Raw genomic sequence first — 18,798 nt, 5'->3', positions numbered from 1 at the left:
TTCCTTATATACTTGCCAATTAGGGTTTTTAACTGATTTTTCGTCTTAGGCCGACATAGGAAAACTTTTTCCCGCTCATGATTGACAAGCCCAATGCATAATTTGAATGAAGGGAGCCCAAAATAGGGTAGAGACCTGCCCTAATTCAGGATAGGAAGTGAGAGAAGGCAGTTCGGGGTGCAAGAAAATGCAAGTTTCAGGTGGTATGAGCATGTCTCGGGTCTCCAGTTAGGCTTAGGGATTCATCCGCCAATGCGAAGACCCAAATGCAGTCAAAAATTGAAAGGTTGCAATTTTATGACGGTACATTTAGCCCCCACTTTAGTGGGAGTACAAGTGTACGCCAATACTACTGGTAAAGTACAAGGAAACAAGATTGAAAGACTTTCACCACATCAAGGAGGTAAGATACACCAGGCCCCTAGTGGACTAAGGATCTTATAATTTCGTTTGACAAAGTAAAAGGGAAGATCAAGAGGGAGAGAACTATGACTGCAAGTAGTTAGGTTCCCCTCACTATGAGTCATGAAAAGTAAGGATACCAAAAATTACAAAGCAAAGCCAAGTTCACTAAGTAACTCAAAGTATCAAGAAGGAAAATATGAGCAGAGTGTATGCCCCCACATTAAAGAGATCACGCATGCCTTATCGGGAGTGATTGTTTTAAGGTAGGATACACCAAAGGGAGAGAAAGAGAGGGAGCACGTTATCGCAAGGATTTAGCCCCCAATCAAGGAATAAACCTAAGGATAATGAACACAAAACACAAAGCACGAGGTGGCTTCGCTTTCCTCAAGGCCAATATGCTATATGATAACTCATGTATATCATGTATATATGCATAGAATAGTCCTCATTCCCCAAAGAAAGGAAACCACTTTAGAAGAAAGGGAACATATGTGTCTTTTGAGTCAACATGAAAGAGACTAAAAGAGATCTCAATGCTTTGCATCGTCCTCAAGTAGACATCACTAGGGACAACAAATAGAAGAATAGGGATACACATAGAAGAATGGGCACAAAAGATTGAGAAAAGAGAGAGGTAGAGGATCTACGGTTCTAATGCAACTAATCTAGCATGACATCCACCTCTCAATCTTGTTGATCACTATTTCAGGAAGGCGGGAAACACGCTAGAGGAGTGACATCGAGCATAGCAGATGGAGCTATCACAAGATCCAAACAAGGACTATACTCATGTGCTAAGTCACTTTGTTCGTTTCAAGGAGCTAGGATTAAGGCTTTGGAAAATTATGTAGATAAATGTTTGTCAACATCAACATATTCATATTCAGTATCAGAAGCATTAGGAGTTGTATTGCCATCATGAATAACATTTTCACCTATTTCTTCATCAAGATTTATAGAAAGAGGATCTCTAGCATGAATAGAAGTAAAACCATCACATGTTTTTTGCAACTTATGATTTGGAGATTTAGGTTCAAGATCTTGCTTAGGAGAAAAAGGAATCATGTCAACTATTGGTGTTTTAGGAGATTGAATAGTTTGAGAAACAACTTCACGAGCTCTAGCACGATGTTTTCATCGACGATCTCTCACACAACGATTCCATCGAGTCTTAGCGGAAGGCTGATAAGAAGGAGGAATATTTGTTGAAGGAGGAATATTTGTTAAAAGAGGAATATTCTCATCTTTGGTAGTTGGAGGTTTAGGTTGAGGTCTCTTAGGTTGAACAAGAGGAGAGGTAGGTCTCTTCTCTCTGTAAGAGCGAGGAGGCAGAACTGGACCATATAAAGGATGAATGTTCGGTGTAGGAAGGAAACCAGGTCCATCATGAGGAGGAGGTACAGGTCTTACCTTAGGAGGGATATTATTGTTCTTCTTAGGAGAAGGCATAGTGTCATCCATAGGAATAGGTTGGGAATCTTCCTTAGGAGGAAGATTAGTTCTATCTGTTAGAGGAAGAACTTCATCTTCAAGAATAGTGGGGATATCAATTGTTGGAGTTCTAGGTTGGCTTAAGGATAAAATCATATCTTTCTTCCATTTCTGATAAGATTGCAGAGAGCATCACTTCTTGTTGGAAGAGATTGAAATTGTTGAGGCCAAAAGTAATCAATAGGAACACCTAGGCTCCTTTCGATTGGTTGAAATAGGCTATGGTTAATGGTGCATGAGTGCCCAAAGACACAAATCAAGCCTAAAAGAGTCTAATATCACCCATGAGGTGAAAATGATCATATGAAGTAGGTTGATAGGTTTGTGAGTCAATAAGACCTAATTGATGTAAGGCGTTGTCATGGTTGCATTTTATAAGCCACCATGGACAAATGACCATGTGGGTCAGGAGGAGTATAGGCATGAGCTAGGAAATAAATATTGGTCTTAGAAACATCACACCAATCCTTGGAATAGGTTGAATACACCTTGGAGTCACCAAATTTGAAAAGTGCAAGTTGACAACTTTTGTTGTCATTGCAAAATGTTGTAAAAAGGGGTAACTAATCCTCCAACGGTTTCAAAGTTTGAAAAGTGGTTGGAAACCATTAGGGAGGATATATTAGGGCCACTTGGATCAATTCCATGGTTTTTTGTTGTTGAAGTTGGTGATGTTTTGGAGTTTTGGAGCAATACAATATACTTGGAGTTTCTTGAAATTATGCGTGTTTGATGTTCATTTCTGATCGGTACGGATTGGTTGATGCCTAAAACCAATTGGATGAGTTAGGTAAGTCTCTTGCCTTTCATTTGAATGAAGTTTGAGATTTTGTAACAACCGGGTTGTAGAGATCCATCAAAACCTATTTGGGTTGGTCACAAACCCTGCCAACACCTAGGGTTTCACTGAAAAGATGCCCTTAATCTGACATTTTCACCAGAGGACCAAAAAACCTATGGGAAAATTTTAGAGGGCCCATTGTACCATAATATTTTAGTGTCGGTTTGCAGGAAGGCTCCATTCCCGAGGAGATTGAATTGACCCTAGGCGGGCATCTTTATGTGACCGTTAGAAAGGTAGAAATGAAAATGACTTGCAGTAGACAAAAAAGATGGGATCAAGTCCTAAAACCTTGGATTTGGTGGTTTGAAACCTTACCCCATCTTGCAGAAGTGTTGGTTTAGTTGCGAGACTAATACAAGGGGTACTTGCTTTGAAAATTAGGCCTAATTGGTTTAATTAGGTCTGGAAGGACAGTAAGGATATAGACCTTTCAAACTTGGGGTTAGAGTCTAAGCCTTTGGGGAATTATGTAACTTGATAAAGAGTATCTTAATCTACCCTTATTTTGTCTTGTCCTTTGGAATTTTATTGAGTTGTGTGTAGAGAACTCAACTGGTAGGGCTTCTAGTCAACCGGTAGGGCTACTAGACAAATACGACAATTGTGAAACAAGTACCCCCTAACACATTTGACAGTTAGATATTATGAATGTTTTGTGTTGGTTATACCACCAATAGATAAAATCCAATAGGTTTCCATCCCACCGATACCGGAAGATTGTCTGCCATTCACACAAGGGTAGAGTGTTCCCATCCCACTGGTACCAGAAGACACTAATCCTTTATGGACCTGGTCACACAAATTGTTGTGTGAGTGGAGAAATTAGTAGGTGTGTTGTTTGAAACCTTAAACAAACAAAACAACTTGATTTGGACATAGTAGTTGTGGGTGAGAGAAGGTTATCACCTAGTTTGTTGCCTCGCTCTATATCATATTGGTATCAGAGCGAGTTGGATCACTTGGGGAAAGTAATTTTTGGTGTATGTTCGTGGAAGGAAGTGAGGGAGAGGCTGTATCCTACGAGTATGTCTCAAGATTCCATCAAGAAGTTGTTTGAGGAGATGTTTGAAAATAGAGTGAAGGAGTTAGAGAAGGTCAAAGGGAAAGGAAAGGAGGGTGAATGTGACTCTGATGGAGAAGAATAATAGGGGGATAAGAAGAAACCCCAAGGAAGGAAGTTGAGTTACGTGCAGATCAAAGAGCATTTTTTGAGGTCCTAAAGTCCATTAGCAAATAATCCTCATTGGGTAAAGATAACATCCCTATGTTTAGTGGGAAAATGAAAGCAAAAGAAGTTATGGATTGGATTGAGGCATTGAACAACCATTTTGAAAGCAAGGAGACCCCTGAGAATAAGAAGGTTATCTTTGCTAATTCCAAGATGAAAGGAGCAATGCTCACTTGGTGGAATTACCTCCAAGGTGAGAGGGTGAAGGAAGGTATAGATATGATAGCCTCATGGGATAGAATGGTTGCAAAAGTGAAGGTGCAATTCATCCAAGTAGGCTATGAAGTCCAAGTCTACAAGAAGTTACAAGGTTTGAGGAAAAATACCTTGATGTGTGCATATACCGAGGAGTTCCATAGGTTGATTCTAAGGACTAAACACCATGGGGAGGAACTAGAGAAAGTGGTAAGATATCTTAGTGGATTGAAATATAGTATCCAAGATGAGATCAACATACTAGCACTTGAGACAGTAAACAAGTGCTTTCAACTAACACTAATGGAAGAGGGGAAGTTAAAGAGAAAGAATGATTAGAATAACAGAGGTAAAGGGGGCAAAAAATTTACAGGTAGAGGACCTATGAATGGTAGAGGATAGAGTCCTAGGCCACAAGGAGAGGCTAATCAAGAAATTCAGCATGGAGATGGTAACACAAGAGGGGGTTTCAGAGCAAAGAGGCCCAATCATAGAGATAGATTTGGTTGAAGAAGCTTAGAGCCTTCCAAATGCTACAACTGCAATCAAGTAGGTCATACCGCACCCAAGTACCCTGAGAAGACCAGATCAACCTCCCAAGGAGAGAGGAGAACACATTTGGTTCAAGATACTGATTGTCAGAGTGTCAATTCACCTGATTCCTATGGACTTCCTGAGAGAGGAGAAGCCTTGATGATGAGGAGAACATTGTTGAAGGTACCAAGCAATACTGAACCTCCACAAAGGAAGACACTCTTTCGGACCACATGCAAAGCAAGAGGCAAGGTATGTAAGGTTATAATAGATTTAGGTTCAATTGAAAATTTAGTATCCTTAGAAATGGTAGAGTAACTAAAATTGAGAAGAATTCCTCATCCATTTCCATATAAAGTTTCTTGGCTTACTAAAGGAAAAAAAACCTTGGTAGAGGAGCAATCATGGGTTGAATTTCAGATAGGAGCATACAAAGACAAAATTATGTTTGATATTGTTGAGATGGATGCCTATTATCTTCTTTTTGGGAGGCCATGGCAATATGACCTGAAAGCGCATCATGATGGACACAAGAACACCTACTCCATCACCAAAGATGAAAAGGTGATTGAATTGATACCCCTGCTTGATAGCAGTGAGGATCAGAAGGAGAAGGAGGCCAAGATTATGATCATGGAAGGAAAAGAGTTCCTCAAGGAAATCAAGGAAGAAGGAACACCTTGTTTTGCAATGAAGAGCCCATTGTAGATGGCAAGGTAGAAAAGAAAAGGGTGACAGACCCTGAGGAGGTGAAGGAAATGTTGAGAAAATACAAAGACATAGTTGCAGAGGAGTTGTCAAGGACCCTACCACAAATAAGGGAGATAAGCCATTGCATTGAATTCATTCCCAGTGCCACCTTACCAAACAAGCCAGCATACAAAATGAATCCCCACCAAAATGAGGAACTTGTAAGGCAAATCCAAGAGTTGCTTGATAAAGGTTTGATAGGGAAGAGCTTGATCCCTCATGCAGTCCCGACTGTCTTAGCACTAAAGAAGGAGGGAACATGTAGATTATGCATTGATGATTCCCGGGCCATTAACAAATTAACCATCAGTTATAGATTCCCTATGCCTAGAATAGAATATTTGCTTGATTGTTTAGGAGGTGCAAGATATTATTCCAAGATTGATTTAAAAAGTGGTTATCACCAACTAAGGATTAGAGGTGATGAGTGGAAAACTGCTTTTAAAACAAATGAAGGGTTGTATGAATGGAGAGTGGTGCTATTTGGGTTGCCAAATGCCCCTAGAACTTTCATGAGACTCATGAATGAGGTGTTGAAGGAGTTCATTGGTAAGTTTGTCATAGTATATCTAGATGACATCCTAGTGTTTAGAAAGACAAAGGAGGAGCACCTAAAACATTTGGATATGGTCTTAAGAAGGTTGAATGAAGAGAAACTAATGATAAACATGGAAAACTGTGTGTTTTTGCAGGAATAACTGACTTACCTTGGGTTTGTGATTTCTAGAGGAAATCTGAAAATGGATGTTGATAAAGTGAATGCCATTCTCACATGGTCAACTCCTAGAACCATTGGTGATGTAAGAAGTTTTCATGGCCTTGCTACCTATAATAGGAAGTTTATTAGGAATTTTAGCCAAATTTGTGCTCCCATGTTAGAGACCATCAGGGGTGGACAAAAGTGCAAATTTTTATGGACCAAGGAGATAGATGAAGCATTTGAAAAGTTGAAGAAAAAGGTATCCCAACAACCGGTTCTTACCGTACTTGATTTTGACAAAATCTTTCAGATTGAATGTGATGCAAGTCATTTGGCAATAGGTGCAGTACTCAGCCAAGAAGGTAGACCAATTGCATTTTTTAGTGAAAAGTTGAATGATTCTAAAAAGAAATATTCTTCCTATGATTTGGAGATGTATGCATTAGTTCAAGAAATAAAGAAGTGGAGGCACTATTTTCTTCCCAAAGAGTTTGTTGTGTATACAGATAATCAAGCACTAAGCTTACAAAATAGTCAAGAGAAATTGAGCCATAAACATATGAAGTGGGTTGAGTCCATTGAGGCCTACACCTTTAAAATCAAACACAAGAAAGGTGTCTCAAACAAAGTTGTGGATGCTCTTAGTAGGAGGGCACTAACAATTTCAGAAATCTAGTTGGAGAGTATAGGAGTTGATTCTGTCAAGGGTATGTATGTTGCAGATGAAGATTTCAAAGACATCTACAAGGTATGCACTGAGTTTGGCAACAGGTTTCATTTAGAGTATTCTGATTATTTGATTCAAGATGGTCTTCTTTTCAAAGGATGCTAGTTATGCATTCCAAAATATTCAATGAGGGATAACATAATTAAGGAGAAGCATAGTGGTTGCATGGGAGGACACTTTGGACTAGACAAAACTCTTGAGTTGGTGAGAAGATTTTATCACTGGCCTAAATTGTAGATAGATGTCAGAAAATTTGTGGATTCATGTTTGGCGTGTCAAAAGGCCAAGGGGACAACAACAAATGTAGGACTATACCATTCATTGCCCATTCCTTCAAGACCTTGGGAAAGTGTGAGCATGGAATTTGTGATGGGTTTGCGAAGAACTCAAAATGGTTTTGACAGTGTTTTTGTGGTTGTTGACAGGTTTAGCAAGATGGCACATTTCTTGTCATGCAAGAGCAGAAGTGATGCTACATATGTTGCAAACTTTTTCTTTAATGCGGTTGTTAGAATACATGGTTTACCCTTGAAAATTATGTCAGATAGAGATGTGAAATTTTTAGGGCATTTTTGGAGGAATTTATGGAGGAAGTTAGGCACAAACTTGTCTTTTAGTTCAACTTATCATCCCCAAATGGATGGCCAAATAGAAGTGGTCAATAGGTCACTCAGAAACTTGTTAAGGTGCCTCACCAAGCAACATGGTGAAAAGTGGGATTCCATCATCTCCCAAGTATAATATGCCTATAATGACTCTGTTAATAGGAGTACAGGAAGAAGCCCTTTCCAAATTGTCTATGGGTTGAATCCAAGAGGTGTGCTGGAATTGAGAAACCTACCCTCAACTGAACATATCAATGCTTTTGGAGAAGAATTTGCTGAAGGGATAAAGGAGATTCATGACCAAGTCAGGATGCAATTGCAGAGAAGTACAAAGAAGTACAAGGAGTAGGCTGACAAAATAAAGAGAGATGTGTAGTTCCAAGTTGGAGACATGGTATGGGCAAATCTGAAAAAGGAGAGATTGCCAAAAGGGAAACACACAAAGCTCATGATGAGAAAGGTTGGAACTTGTCAAATACTCAAGAAGTTTGGGAATAATACATATTAAATCCAATTACCTTTAGATATAGGTGTATCCCTAATCTTTAATGTTATAGATCTGACACCATTCAAAGGTACAGTGCAGGAAGATGGTATATTCTCGGTGGAAGATGTTGCAGACATATTGAAAGACTTTCCAAGTAAAGGGCCACCCAAACTTGAGAGGACCTTGGACACCAAGATTGTGAAGAAGACTAGTAATAAGACCTACAAACAATACCTTGTCAAGTGGCAAGGACTCCCTGAGGAAGATGCATTATGGATGGATGAAGACCAGATGAAGAAACATGGGACTACATTGCAGGAACTCATCTCAAGTGGACTTGAGATTCAACCACCCGAGGAGTATGGTGCAGGAGCACCCAAAGACACAAATGAACCCTAAAAGAGTCTAATATAACCCATGAAGTGAAAATGATCATATGAAGTAGGTTGATAGGTTTGTGAGTGAATAAGACCTAATTGATGTAAGGCATTGTCATGGTTGCATTTTTATAAGCCACCATGGACAAATGACCATATGGGTCAGTAAGAGTCTTGGAATGAGTCAGGAAATAAATATTGGTCTTAGAAACATCAGACCAATCCTTGGAATAGGCCTAATACACCTTGGAGTCACCAAATTTGAAAAGTGCAAGTTGACAACTTTTGTTGTCATTGCAAAATGTTGTAAAAAGGGGTAACTAATCCTCCAACGGTTCCAAAGTTTGAAAAGTGGTTGGAAACCATTAGGGAGGCTATATTAGGCCCACTTGGATCAATTCCAAGGTTGTTGTTGTTGAAGTTGTTGATGTTTTGGAGTTTTGGAGCAATACAATATACTTGGAGTTTCCTGAAATTTTGTGTGTTTGATGTTCATTTTTGATCGGTATGGATTGGTGGATGCATGAAACCAATTGGAAGAGTTAGGTAAGTCTCTTACCTTTCATTTGAATAAATTTTGAGGTCTTGTAACAATCGGGTTGTAGAGATCCATCAAAACCTATCCGGACTGGTCACAAACCCTGCCAGCACCTAGGGTTTGACTGAAAAGATGCCCTTAATCTGACATTTTCACCAAAGAACCAAATAAATTGTGGGAAAATATTAGAGGGGACATTGTACTATAATATTTTTCTTTTGGTTTGTAGGGAGGCTCCAAACCTGCAGAGATTGAATTGACCTTAGGCATGCATCTCTATGTGATCGTCAGAAAGGTAGAAGTGAAAATCACTTGCAGTAGGCCAAGAAGATGGGATCAAGTAATGAAATGTTGGATTTGGTGGTTTGACACCTTACCACACCTTAAAGAAGTGGTGTTTTAGTTGGGGGATTAATACAAGGGTTACTTGCTTTGGAAATTAGGCCTAATTGATTTAATTAGGTCTGGAAGGACAATAAGGATATAGACCTTTCAAACTTGGGGTTAAAGTCTAAGCCTTTGAGTAATTGTGTAACTTGGTAAAGAGTATCTGAATCTTCCCTTAGTTTTTCTTGTCCTTTGGAATTTTATTAAGTTGTGTGTGGAGAACTCAACAGGTAGGGCTACTAGTAAACTGGTAGGGCTACTAGACAAATATGACAGTTGTGAGACAAGTACCCCCTAACATATTTGACGGTCATATCTTATGGATGTTTTGTGTTGGTTGGACCACCAATAGATAAAATCCAATAGGTTTTCATCCCACCGGTACCGGAAGATTGTCTGCCATTCACACAAGGTTAGAGTGTTTCCATCCCATTGGTACCGGAAGACACTAATCCTTTATGGATCCGGTCACACAGATTGTTGTGTGAGTGGATAAATTGGTAGGTGTGTTGTTTGACACCTTGAAAAATTAAAACAACTTGATTTGGACATAGTAGTTGTGGGTGAGAGAAGGTTATCACCTAGTTTGTTGCCTAGCTCTGCATCATATTGGTATCAAAGCGAGTTGGATCACTTGGGGAAAGTGATTTTTGGTGTATGTCCATGGAAGGAAGTGGGGGAGAGGCTAGAAAAATGCCTACTAAGAGTTTGTCTCAAGATTCCATCAAGAATTTGTTTGAGGAGATGTTTGAAAATAGAGTGAGGGAGTTAGAGAAGGCCAGGGGCAAAGGAAAGGAGGGTGAATGTGACTCTGATGGAGAAGAAGAACAAGGGGAGAAGAAGAAACACCGAGGCAGGAAGCTGAGTTACCTATAGATCAGAAAGCATTTGTTGAGGTCCTAAAGTCCATTGGCAGAGAATCCTCATCAGGTAAAGATGACATCCCTATGTTTATTGGGAAAATGAATGTAGAAGAAGTGATGGATTGGATTGAGGCATTGAACAACCATTTTGAATGGAAGGAGACCCCTGAGAATAAGAAGGTTATCTTTGCTAAGTCCAAGATGAAAGGAGAAATGCTCACTTGGTGGAATTACATCCAAGGAGACAGGGTGAAGGAAGGTAGAGGTATGATAACCTCATGGGATAGAATGTTGGGAAAAGTGAAGGTTCAATTCATCCCAGTAGACTATGAAGTCCAAGTCTATAAGAACTTACAAGGTTTGAGGCAAAAGGACCTTGATGTGAGTGCATATACCGAAGAGTTCCATAGGTTGAGTCTAAGGATCAAACACCATGAGGAGGAACCAGAGAAAGTGGCAAGATATCTTAGTGGATTGAAATATAGTATCCAAGATGAGATCAACATACTAGAACTTGAGACAGTAAACAAGTGCTTTCAACTAGCACTAAGGGTAGAGGAGAAGTTAAAGAGAAAGAATGATCAAAATAACAGAGGTAGAGGGGGTAGAAACTTTAGAGGCAGAGGACTTATGAATGGTAGAGGACAGAGTCCTAGGCCACAAGGAGAGGCTAATCAAGAAAGTCAACATGGAGATGGTAACACGAGAGGGGGTTTCAGAGGAAGGAGGCCCAACATAGAGTCAGATTTGGTGGAAGATGCTCAGAGCCTTTCAGATGCTACAACTGCAATCAAGTAGGTCATACCGTAGCCAAGTTCCCTAAGAAGACCGGATGAAGCTCCCAAGGAGATGGGAGAACATATTTGGTTCAAGACACTAATTGTCAGAGTGTCAATTCACCTTATTCCTATGGACTTCTAGAGAGAGGAGAAGCCTTGATGATGAGGAGAACATTATTGAAGGTACTAAGCAATACTGAACCTCCACAAAGGAGGACACTCTTCCGGACCACATGCAAAGCATGAGGCAAGATATGTAAGGTTATAATAGATTCAGGTTCAACTGAAAATTTAGTATCCTTAGAAATGGTAGAGAAACTAAAATTTACAAGAATTCCTCATCCATTTCTATATAAAGTGTAAAGCGGAAAATCGGTCGAACCCTAGTTGCTCTCCCCTCTTCCAACTCCAAGGAGAGAGAAGGGAGGTTGCTAGGGTTGATGGTTTTCACTTGGGAGACTTTACATTCAAAAGAGGGGTTGAAACCCACAAGATCCAATCCCACGCAATGCAAGATTGGATGCTAAATGAGTTTCAAGGGTTATGACAGCAAGGCTACCCTCTTTTGTAAAGAATGTGCATAGAAGAATTAAGCTAGGAATGCATAGAAAGTGAGAAAGATTCGCTTATAAACCGAGATAGGAATACAATATGAAGCTGCGGACCTGGAATTAGCAATAAAATGTCGATACGGCGCTGTCCTGCAAATTTGAGTGAAAGTTGCCGGGATGATGGCGCCCGAGCGCCACGATCCTCCGAAAAATCCGCGAAACGAAGGGGGATCTGTTCGTCTCTGCACAAGGATTCCAGATCTTCAATTTCAGCCGCGTACCTACAACCTACACACAGAAAAGCGAAGACGATTGGGGGGTTAGGGATTAGGGGTTTGCCTTTAGGTCAAACCCCGGTTTTGGAATTAACCAAGAAATGAGCAATGTTGTAAATGTAAATGTCTGTAATGTAAAACAAGTACTAATACCTTGTTGTAAGGATGTTTGTATCCTTATGTGCGAAGGTATAGATGTTGTATGTTGTATGTTGTAGTAGTATGTTGTAAGTGATCTCCTCTTCAATGGTTGAATCCTTGTCTTGAATGCAACACTTAGCCTTCAATGGAGACTTAGAAGGAATGCTTGAATGCTTGAATGCTTGAATGCTTGAATGCTTGAGTATAGTTTCCACGCTTGTACACATATGACCTTCTTACCCAAATGGGAGAGGAAAATGTAGTTTATATACTTGCCAATTAGGGTTAAAAGATTGATTTTTCCGACCTTAGGCCGACCAGGAAATATTATTTCCAATTTGCAAACAAAAAGACCCGAAGTCCCATAGGAGACCGGGCCCAAAATAGGGCCAGGGACCAGGGCACTGGGCGCTCTGGTCCCACCTCCCGAGACAGCAGGGTGCAAAGGAGGTTCAGACCAGGGTGCTTGAAAATGCAGTTTTTGGTGTCGTGGACAAGTTTCGGGGTCTCCATTCAGGTTCTGTGTTGCGTCGCCATCGTGAAGACCGAAATGCAGTCAAAATTGCAAGTGTCACAATTTTAGGACGCTACATTTAGCCCCCACTTTAGCGGGAGTATGTATGCTCATACTTCCGGTAAAGTACAAGGAAACAATATTGAAAGACTTTCACCACGTCAAGGAGGCAAGACACACCAAGCCCCCAGTGGACTAAGGATCTTACGACTTACATTGACAAAGTAAAAGGGAAGATCACGAGGGAGAACCATGACTGTCAGTAGTAAGGTTCCCTCACTATGAGTCATGCAAGAGAAATACCGAAAATTTTCAAGGCAAAGCTGAGTTCTCCAAGAAATTTTCATGTATCCTGAAGGGATAGACAGGGTGTATGCCCCCCTACGTTAAAGCGATCGCACACGCCTCAACGGGGGTGATTGTTTTAACGTAGTGATACACATAAGAAATGAGAAAGGAAAGGAGCACGTTATCACAAAGATTTAGCCCCCAAGTGTGAGATAAACCCAGGGATAATAGACACAAAACACAAAGCACGAGGTGACTTCGCTTTCCTCGGGGTCAGTATGCTGTATGATAATTCCTGTATATCATATTTATGTATGCATAATTGTTCTTCATTCCCCAATCAAGGAAGGTCACCTAGAAGAAGGGAACACATGTGTCTTTTGAGTGAACATGAGAGAGACCAAAAGAGATCTCAATGCTTTGCATCGTCCTCAAGTAGACAACACCAAGGACAACAAATAGAAGAATGAGAATAACGTATAGAAGAAGTAACACAAGAGAGGAGGAGAGAATCTGCTATGCTAATGTAACTAGTCTAGCACGTCATCTACCCCCCGATCTTGCTGATCAATGTTTCGGGAAGGCAGGGAACACGCTAGAGGAGGAACATTCAACACAGCAGATGGAGCTATCACAAGATCCAAACAAGGGCTATGTTCATGTTCCAAGCCACGTTGTTCTTGTCTAGGAGCTAGGATAAGTGCTTTAGAAAATTCATTAGATAAATGGTTATCAATATCAACAAGTTCATATTCACTATCAGAAGCAAGAGGAGTAACATTTTCATCATGAATAACACTTTCATCTATAGCATCATCAAGATTTATAAAAATAGGGTCTTTAATTTGCACAGGATCAAGACCATCATGCATCTTATGTTTTGGAGATTTTGGAGAAAATGGAATAATGCTTGTTGAAGGTGTTTTTGGAGATTGCAAAGTTTGAGAAGCAGCAGCTTGAGCTCTAAGACGACGCTTTCGTCGACGTTCGCGTGCAGAACGATTTCGTCTAGTCTTAGTAGGAAGTGCAGAAGATTGAGGAGGAGGAATGTTCTCATCCTTATCACTTGGGTGTTTAGGTTGTGGTCTCTTAGGCTGGATAATAGGAGAAGAAGAAGGTCTCTTCTCTCTATAAAAAGAAGGAGGAGGAACTGCTCCATATAAAGGAGGAATTTTTGGTTTAGGAAGAAGACCAAGTCCATCATGATGAGGAGGTATAGGTCTACTCTTAGAAGGTTTATTAGGCATAGACATAATCACATCCATGGGAACGGGTTGGGAATCTTCTTGAGGAAAGACATTAGTTTTATCTTTCAAAGGAAGAACTTCCTTCTCAAGAACGATAGGAATATCAAGTTTGGGTGTTCTAGGTTCACTTAAAGATAGGATCATATCTGTTTTCCATTTTTGATAAGATTTGGAAAGATGATCACTTCGCGGAGGAAGAGATTGGAATTGTTTAGGCCAAAAGTAATCAATAGGAACGCTAGAAGTTCTTTCAGCTGGTTTAAAGAGACTATGATTGACAGTAACAACTTCACCATTATGGGGAAATTTCAAACACTTGTGAATAGGAGAAGCAATAGCTTTCATGGAAGATAGCCAAGGATATCCAAGCTTCACACGAAATTGTTCGGAAGATGGAATAATAGCAAAGTACACATCAAGGGATTTGTTATGGACCTCAATAGGCAATGTAATAGAACCAATTGCAGGAGAAGAAAATGCATCAAATAGTTTCACAATCACATCTGTTTTGTCATATATCACTTGATTCAATTGCAAAGTAAAAAGAAATTCTTCAGTAATAACATTAATCATGCACGAAGGATCAATAAGCACTCCATGGCAAGGTGTATTCTTGACTTTTTCAACTATGTATAAAGGACTATCAGGTGCCCTAATGGTTTCACTGGAATCAAATGTGATGGAAGGTTCTTTAGGGTTTTCTTTCTGCTCTACAAAGTTAATCACATTCGGAGTCATAGACACAAGACCATCAGATGAAACAGAGGAATCATTAGTCTCAATCGTATTAGAGGTATGAGAAGGTAATGGATCAGTGAAAATCTGAAGATTTTGATTAGGAGGAGCTACAGATGTATTGCCTTTATCATTCACTCCAGAAACAGAAATAGTATTATTATCAATCAAATCTTGAATTTTACCCTTTAAAGAAATTTTTTTTTCAGTATCATGCCCAGGCTGACGATGAAATTGACAAAAAGCTTTGTTATCAAAATAAGGTGAAGTAATCTTTACAGGATCAATTTGCCTTATAGGAGGAAGAGTAAGCACATTTTGTTCCAATAACTTATTCATAATACTATGCAATGATTCATTCAAAGGAGTATACTTTCTTTCTTTCTTGAAAAATTTAGAAATAGGAGGCACACCTGATGCTGCATTCACATTGTTGTTGATGATGTTTTCATTGAATTTGATGGAATCTATGTTCGGTTTAAACTTTCCAAATGGTTGTTGACTGCTATCACCCTTATCACTCGGAGCCATAGGATGTGATTGTTCCATTTGACTCATAGTCAGTTGATAACTGTGAAGAGTTGCACACAACTGTTGGAAAGAAGTAAACTCAGAAAATAGAAGTTTGTCTCGAATATCTTTTTGTAAATTAGAAATAAAGATTCTTTGAATATCATTGTCAGGCACTGGAAAAGAAATTTGAGCATACAAATGCTTATATCTACCAATGAAATCAGTCACTTTCTCTTTAACACCTTGTTTACAATGCATTAAATCAATCAAAGTAACTTTAGGACTTATATTGTTTTGAAATTGTTGAATGAAAGCATTTGCAAGTTGTTCGAAAGAAGTAATAGAATAAGAAGGCAACGAGCAATACCATTGTAGGGCTTTGTCTCTTAATGTTCTAGTGAACAGTTTTGCAAGCAACCTTTGGTCATAAGCAAAATCAGTACATATTGTTTGAAAAGTCTTAACATGTGTTAGAGGATCACCTTTACCATTATAAAGCTCCAAATGCGGGATTTCAACATGTTTAGGAGGGATAGCTCGAACAATGTCAAGAGAAAGTGGGCTCGCAACATCAAATGTGGGCACACTAAACTTAGATTGATTCATAGAGGCAATTTGTTGCTGTAAAGAAGAGACAGTTTGTGCAAGATTGTTAATGGTCGCTTCAGTCGAAGAGTTCATATTAGATGTGTTAGATTGAGATGGAGGTGTTATGTTATTGAAAGAAGGTAAAGAGTAAGGTGGTGGGACCCTATGATAATTAGTCATAGGAGATGATTGGACAGGAGGAACACTACAAGGAGGAATGGAATGATTGAATGAATTGCCCCCTTGCATCATGTTCATTTGTGGAGATGTAATAGGAACACTCATTGAAGGGACGAATGAAGAAATTGGATTGAATGAAGGAAGAGGGTTAATTGAAGAGGAAGGATTGCCCCCATGACTGGTGATCACAGGAGGAATGTCTTGTGTAGAAGTAGTCATTATGTTTGATGTAAAAGTAGGTATGCTAGCAATAGAAGTTGTCAAAGGAATAGCATGATTGACTTGAGTAGGAGGTTGTGTATAACCTAAAGTTTCGGCACAACTCTTTATAGGCATCACATTCGAATTCACAATGTGTGCAATACCACGCAAAATATCAATTCCATTCTTATCACTTTGAAGCATACGTTTTAAGCCCTCAATTAAAGGAAGAGCTTGACTATCGGGGTATTCTTGAGACATCCATTGTCGAAAATCGTCAAATTGGTTATCCAATTTCGAAAGTTGTTCTTCAGAAACCTCATGGAGAGCTTCTTCATCATTAGGAGGATTAGAGGAATTACCCATGTCCTCGTTAAAAAGGCTATTCAAATTAGTTTCCATCTCCTTGGTAATTAAACCTTGGAAAGACTTAATTCTACAGCTTCGTCTAACGGGAATAGTGTAAGTAGGGCTTATTGTTGTAAAACTCATGCACTAGAGAGGGAGAGAAAATTTTGATTTTTAGAGGTAGCAATTTTCAGTAAAATCAGCCAATCTTCTGGATTTAAGCTGTTAAATACAATCAGGACAATCTCCCGAAATTTCAGAAAAAATGTCAGGGACCGTGGCGCTTCGGAGTGCACACGGTCCCGACAACTTTTTTCGAAATTTGCAGGGATGAAAGTTATGATGATTTTAGAGCTAATCTGAAAAAATTGAGTGGTTTTACGATCTGTAGATAGGCCAAATTAAAGTTGCAATCTCGAAATTGAACCCTACCAAGATTGTCGAAAAATGCAAAAATTTGAATTTTGAAAAAGAGAGGGAAACTGAAATTTTGAATTTTATGATTTTAGAGGGAATAATGAAAGCAATGCAAGTTTTGAAATTTAAAAGTTGACTCAATTTCACGCAAAATTCAATTTTGAAAGCGGAAATTAAAGTTGTTGTAATTAAGCACTTAATTTCAAAAGTCACAAATTGCAAGAATTTAAATAAAGCACTGAAATTTTTAATGAATGCAAACACACTTTTCAGATTTAGGACAGTAAGAACACAATTTTGACACAATTTCAATTTCAATGATTTTTGAATGATTTGAAGCGTTAATCCAAGCAATCCCTAGACGAACTTTGACTTTAATTTTGAAAGTGTTATAATTGATAAAATCAGCCAAAATTCTGGATTTTAGCAGGAAAATACAGTAAGATCTAGCTCCCGAAATTTTGAAAAAAATGTCGGGGACGATGGCGCTCGGAGTGCACACGGTCCTCGCAACTTTTTTCCAAATTTTCAGGGATGAAAGATATTGTGATTTTATTGCGGAATCCAAAGTTACAGCTGATTTGGAGATGTTTTGATAAGTGAAATTGTCGGACAAAGGTTGAATCAAGAGGGTTTCAAAAATCAGGGTTTTGACACTTAACCACTTAATTTTCAAAATTAAAGCACAAATATGAACTGATAATTTGTAATAGAAGGGTAGATCTGAGACAAGCATTAACATTTAGACATTTCACAAGCTTAATTACTAAAAAGAAAATTTAGGGTTTTTATGCAATTAACCTCTAAAATTTTGCAAAAGATCAACATGGAAATGTAATCAAGGAATCCAATTTTCAGATCTAACCATGAATAATCAGAAAGGATGTTCACGTCAGGTTCACCAAAATGTAAAGCGGAAAATCGCGATCGAACCCTAGTTGCTCTCCCCTCTTCTAACTCCAAGGAGAGAGAAGGGAGGTCGCTAGGGTTGATGGTTTTCACTTGGGAGACTTTACATTCAAAAGAGGGGTTGAAACCCACAAGATCCAATCCCACGCAATGCAAGATTGGATGCTAAATGAGTTTCAAGGGTTATGACAGCAAGGCTACCCTCTTTTGTAAAGAATGTGCATAGAAGAATTAAGCTAGGAATGCATAGAAAGTGAGAAAGATTCGCTTATAAACTGAGATAGGAATACAGTATGAAGCCGCGGACCTGGAATTAGCAGTAAAATGTCGATACGGCGTTGTCCTGCAAATTTGAGCGAAAGTTGCTGGGACGATGGCGCCCGAGCGCCACGGTCCTCCGAAAAATCCGTGAAACGAAGGGGGATCTGTTCGTCTCTGCACAAGGATTCCAGATCTTCAATTTCAGCCGCGTACCTACAACCTACACACAGAAAAGCGAAGACGATTGGGGGGTTAGGGATTAGGTGTTTGCCTTTAGGTCAAACCCCAGTTTTGGAATTAACCAAGAAATGAGCAATGCTATAAATGTAAATGTCTGTAATGTAAAACAAGTACTAATACCTTGTTGTAAGGATGTTTGTATCCTTATGTGCGAAGGTATAGATGTTGTATGTTGTATGTTGTAGTAGTATGTTGTAAGTGATCTCCTCTTCAATGGTTGAATCCTTGTCTTGAATGCAACACTTAGCCTTGAATGGAGACTTAGAAGGAATGCTTGAATGCTTGAATGCTTGAATGCTTGAGTATAGTTTCCACGCTTGTACACATATGACCTTCTTACCCAAATGGGAGAGGAAAATGTAGTTTATATACTTGCCAATTAGGGTTAAAAGACTGATTTTTCCGACCTTAGGCCGACCAGGAAATATTATTTCCAATTTGCAAACAAAAAGACCCGAAGTCCCATAGGAGACCGGG

The sequence above is a fragment of the Cryptomeria japonica genome, chromosome 11, assembly GCF_030272615.1.
Source record: "Cryptomeria japonica chromosome 11, Sugi_1.0, whole genome shotgun sequence".
In the NCBI taxonomy this organism is placed as follows: domain Eukaryota; kingdom Viridiplantae; phylum Streptophyta; class Pinopsida; order Cupressales; family Cupressaceae; genus Cryptomeria; species Cryptomeria japonica.
The sequence above is the reverse complement of the archived record's forward strand: the minus strand, read 5'-3'. Positions refer to the sequence as shown.